General features: G+C 38.8%; 1 long non-coding RNA gene across 1 annotated transcript; it reads left to right on the forward strand.

Moving 5' to 3' along the window:
• The first annotated feature begins 3094 nt into the window (after positions 1–3094).
• On the forward strand, positions 3095–4252 carry LOC130197204 (uncharacterized). The gene is made up of 2 exons (XR_008832401.1): positions 3095–3324; positions 4155–4252. It is a non-coding gene; the product is annotated as an uncharacterized LOC130197204 (long non-coding RNA).
• The last annotated feature ends 1116 nt before the right edge of the window (positions 4253–5368 follow it).

Genomic DNA, 5368 nt, shown 5'->3' on the forward strand with positions numbered 1-5368 from the left:
TCATTTATGTTCGCTTTCTCTCATTCCAGGCTTCCTGATTGTTTTCACCTGTCATCACACCTGTCTCCTATGCTCATCAGTGTCAGCCCCGCCCCTGATTGGTCCCACCTGTGTCTTGTTACCATGTCCTTAAATTCCCCTGTCTCCCAGTGTTCCTTGTCAGTTCGTCTGGTCTTTTGCCATGATCAGGTCGGGTTATGTTGTGCTCTTGAAAAGTTTTTGATCCCTCACTACGTGAGCGCTTTCATTTTGTTCACTGCAGAACCGAAAAATAAAGTACTTACAAATACTTTATCTCTGTCTCCCGGGTCGTGCAATTGGGTCCTACTTCCTAAGGGTCTGAGATCGTAACACTTAACATAGGTACTTAACATAGGTACGTAACATAGGTACGTAACATAGGTAGGCTACGTAACATAGGTACGTAACATAGGTACGTAACATAGGTACGTAACACAGGTACGTAACACAGGTACGTAACATAAGTAAATAACATAGGTACTTAACATAGGTACGTAACATAGGTACTTAACATAGGTACGTAACATAGGTAGGCTACGTAACATAGGTACGTAACATAGGTACGTAACATAGGTACGTAACATAGGTACTTAACATAGGTACTTAACATAGGTACGTAACATAGGTACGTAACATAAGTAAATAACATAGGTACTTAACATAGGTACTTAACATAGGTACGTAACATAAGTAAATAACATAGGTACTTAACATAGGTACGTAACATAGGTACGTAACATAAGTAAACAACATAGGTACTTAACATAGGCTTAACATAGGCACGCAACATAGGTACGTAACATAAGTAAATAACATAGGTACTTAACATAGGTACTTAACATAGGAGCAACATAGGCACGTAACATAGTAACAACATAGGTACTTAACATGGTAACATAGGCACGTAACAGGCACGCAACACAGGCACGTAACACAGGTACGTAACATAGGTAAATAACATGGGTGCCTAACATAGGCACGTAACATAAGTAACAACACAGGTACTTAACATAGGCGTAACATAGGCACGCAACATAGGCACGCAACACAGGTAAACAACATAGGTACTAACATGGTGCGTAACATAGGCACGTAACACAGGCACGAACATGGTACGTAACATAGGCACACATAGGCACGAACACAGGCACGCAACACAGGCACGTAACACAGGTAACAACATAGGTACGTAACACAGGTACGTAAGATAGGTACATACCACAGGTACGTAACACAGGTACGTAACACAGGTACGTAACAGGCACGTAACACAGGTACGTAACATAGGTACATAACATAGGTACTTAACATAGGTACGTAACATAGGTACTTAACATAGGTACTTAACATAGGTACGTAACATAGGTACGTAACATAGGTACTTAACATAGGTACTTAACATAGGTACGTAACATAGGTACGTAACATAAGTAAATAACATAGGTACTTAACATAGGTACTTAACATAGGTACGTAACATAGGTACGTAACATAAGTAAATAACATAGGTACTTAACATAGGTACGTAACATAGGTACGTAACATAGGTACTTAACATAGGTACTTAACATAGGTACGTAACACAGGTACGTAACACAGGTACGTAACACAGGTACGTAACACAGGTACGTAACATAAGTAAATAACATAGGTACCTAACATAGGTACGTAACATAGGTACTTAACATAGGTACGTAACATAGGTACGTAACATAGGTACGTAACACAGGTACGTAACACAGGTATGTAACATAGGTACTTAACATAGGTACGTAACATATGTACGTAACACAGGTACGTAAGATAGGTACATACCACAGGTACGTAACACAGGTACGTAACACAGGTACGTAACACAGGTACGTAACATAAGTAAATAACATAGGTACCTAACATAGGTACGTAACATAGGTACTTAACATAGGTGCACTAACATGGAGTAACATGAACATAGGTACGTAACACAGGTACGTAACACAGGTACGTAACAGGTACGTAACAGGCACGTAACACAGGTACGTAACATAGGTACATAACATAGGTACTTAACATAGGTACTTAACATAGGTACGTAACATAGGTACTTAACATAGGTACTTAACATAGGCACGTAACATGGTACTTAACATAGGTACTTAACATAGGCACGTAACATGGGTACAACATAGGTACTTAACATAGGCACGTAACATGGGTACTTAACATAGGCACGTAACATGGGTGCTTAACATAGGTACTTAACATAGGTACTTAACATAGGTACTTAACATAGGTACGTAACATAGGTACTTAACATAGGTACTTAACATAGGTACGTAACATAGGTACTTAACATAGGTACTTAACATAGGTACGTAACATAGGTACTTAACATAGGTACGTAACATAGGTACTTAACATAGGTACGTAACACAGGTACGTAACACAGGTACGTAACATAGGTACATAACATAGGTACTTAACCAAGACGCTGCAGGACGTGTGCTTATCCTGTAAATTCAATACCTCAAGTGAAATTATCCTGTCATGAGTTTGAAAGCTATTTGTGTTCATCATTGCTCATGTGGCAAAGACACTGAACATACACATGGCATTCAGAACAAACAACAATAAATAAACCAAGGCCCCTTGGCCTCCGAAATTGAAAGTCTAAATTACAGCAAATGAAATACACATAGTGATTCATGTTGGTCTGTCTGATTCTGAGTCAAGGCTGTATGTAAGCAGTGTTAGTTCATCACTCTCATTCCACCCTTTGCATTGTGGGCAACACTGAATCTGGTTCCCATCTCTTTTCCCATCCACACTTTTCCCTCCACTGAATAGAGGCTCCAGCTTTGTGCTTATGCAACCAGCAGTTTGTCTGCTTTGCTCTCGCTGTCCAGGGAAAGCAACTGTCTAAACAAGCACTCGTATCATTGGACCGAAGAGGTTGTTATCAGAGCCTGATAATACAAAGAAGGTAAATAGATTAGACTGATTCCTCCAGAGGTTGGGGCTGCTTCTTGTGCAATGTAATGTAATACTGACATCATCTTTTTTTAACAACCTTAACCCTGTAAGACCCCTCGTTGTAATATTACAACGTCACTTTTATCTCTCTAAAAAACACATTTGCAAAAACGTTTTTTGGGGAAAGACCATATTTACATAGTCAATGGGTCCTATTGTCTTGCCTTGCAATGCCATTGGATTGTAAATGTGTATATAAGTGTGGCCATAAGGCCATGAACTCACTCTACCTGCAAACTTTCCCGGAAGCACATCTCCTTGTTTCATTCAACTGGTTATATCAACATTGAAGTAAGTAAATTCCATGAAATATTTTTTTTGGTGATTGTTAGAATATGTAGTTCATGTAAATACTAAATTACTGTGGAATTAATGCATCACATTAGATTTTCAGCTTGTTATGTCATTGTTGTAATTTTACAACGTTGGGTGAAAATGGTAGCTAAAATAGCAGGTGCACCTTGCACACTACATGGAGACATTCCACTTCTCGGATGTTCAGATACAGGATAAGTATAATGTATTTGATCATTCACACTTTACAAAAGGGTTATTTGTTATAATTTTAAGTTTAGACCATATTTGATTAATTCTAAATGGGTTAGGGTAACCTAAACCCTATGTTATTTCTATGTTTGCAGTGCGATATAGTCAACTGTTTTTTAAATCTGGACTTTGTTGGTTTGCCCAAATATCTCCTTGTAACACAAGCCAGATAATGTGTGTAGAATGCTTTGGAGGATGGTTGTTCAGGGACAAGTTGTAAATGTTTTGGAATGTGGGAGTTGCATGTATTTTGCATTGGTCAGGGAGAGGGGTAAATGTTTTGGAATGTGGGGGTTGCATTTATAATGCATTGTTCAGGGAGAGGTGTAAATGTTCTGGAATGTGGGGGTTTCATTTATAATGCATTGTTCAGGGAGAGGTGTAAATGTTCTGGAATATGGGGATGTAAGAGTTCTGGGGGGGTTGTATTTTCCTTTTGTAAATGTAAGTAGAGAGCACATTAGGCTAGCCAGACAGTATTGTGTGCCATCAGTGGAGTGTATTGCCTGAATAGGATTAATTTGCATTGGAATTAGTTATACTTGAACATTCTCTAACTATTGTTTCCATTTCAGAATGCCACCAGCAAGGAGAGCAAATGCTGAAATTCTGCTACCAACTAGGCCCAACGTTGCAATATTACAACGTTTCCCTAAAAACTTACAAAAACATTTTTTTTAAATTAATCCTTCATTATCTGCATCAGAAGACTCTTACAACATCATCTGACTTAAAAAAAAAAAGATTTAGATATTATTTCTATGCTTGGGTCTTACAGGGTTAAGGTTGTTAAAAAAAGATGATGTCAGTACTCACAATGGACATTTTCAATCAATAGTTTCCAAAAGCTGCATTTTTTAAATGTAATTAATGACAATAATTTACATATTAGCAACTTACAAAGTTTGTGAACATATGAGTACATTTCTTCCGTTAGCACGGAACAGATTTACTATTTACATCGATGCTGGTGCTGTTTTCCCCAAGTCTGAGTGTCTGTGGACCGATTTTGTGAAGGAGGATGGAGTTACAACTGCACAAGATGTGATCACGTAAACAGATGCGTAGAAAGCAAGGAGGGTGGGATTTTGGGCCGGGGCCATCAGCCCCCCACCACTTTACAACCTGGTGTGATCCCAGCACTAGACCTAGTGCCCCAACGCTGGCCTCCAGCTAACGGCTGATTGAAGGTCTGCTTCCCGGAGTAGTCTCCTGGTGGTGAGGAAAATCAAACTAAGGTATTTGATTCAAGTAAATTAATAAACAAATGTACACGAACCGTCAACATGCTCTACTCCTCTTATGTTGGAGTGAGGACAGACTGGACGCTAGTGACTCACTATCGCTGGTTAGCATGCTCATTTCCACAGATATCTATTCAACGTCAATAAATATACGTCTTTGACATAACTCCAACACTGTAAACCACATTTTGTGCACATTGTTAGGTCATTGTTGGCAAGTTCCAAGACAAAAACAATAGACGCGAACGAGAGCTGGAAAAGTGAAACAAAACATTAAAGCTGAAGTCTGAAAGAAACAAAACAATGAGCTGAAAGACGATAAAAGAGTAACCGCATAGAGTGATGACAGTCTGAGCCCTATCACCACACACAGCCATTTGATTAATTGTTGACTTAGAAATAATGAATGCAAAAGCAATAAATGTGGGTTATTTTCACGGTGTCTTATGTGACCAAGGCTCGCAGCAAAAAACAAAAAGGTGTTGCATTATTTTTTAAATAAACATGCGTCATCCAAGCTTTGCGATTTGTGTTTGAAGCCAATT

This window comes from Pseudoliparis swirei, chromosome 7, assembly GCF_029220125.1.
Source record: "Pseudoliparis swirei isolate HS2019 ecotype Mariana Trench chromosome 7, NWPU_hadal_v1, whole genome shotgun sequence".
NCBI classification, from domain to species: domain Eukaryota; kingdom Metazoa; phylum Chordata; class Actinopteri; order Perciformes; family Liparidae; genus Pseudoliparis; species Pseudoliparis swirei.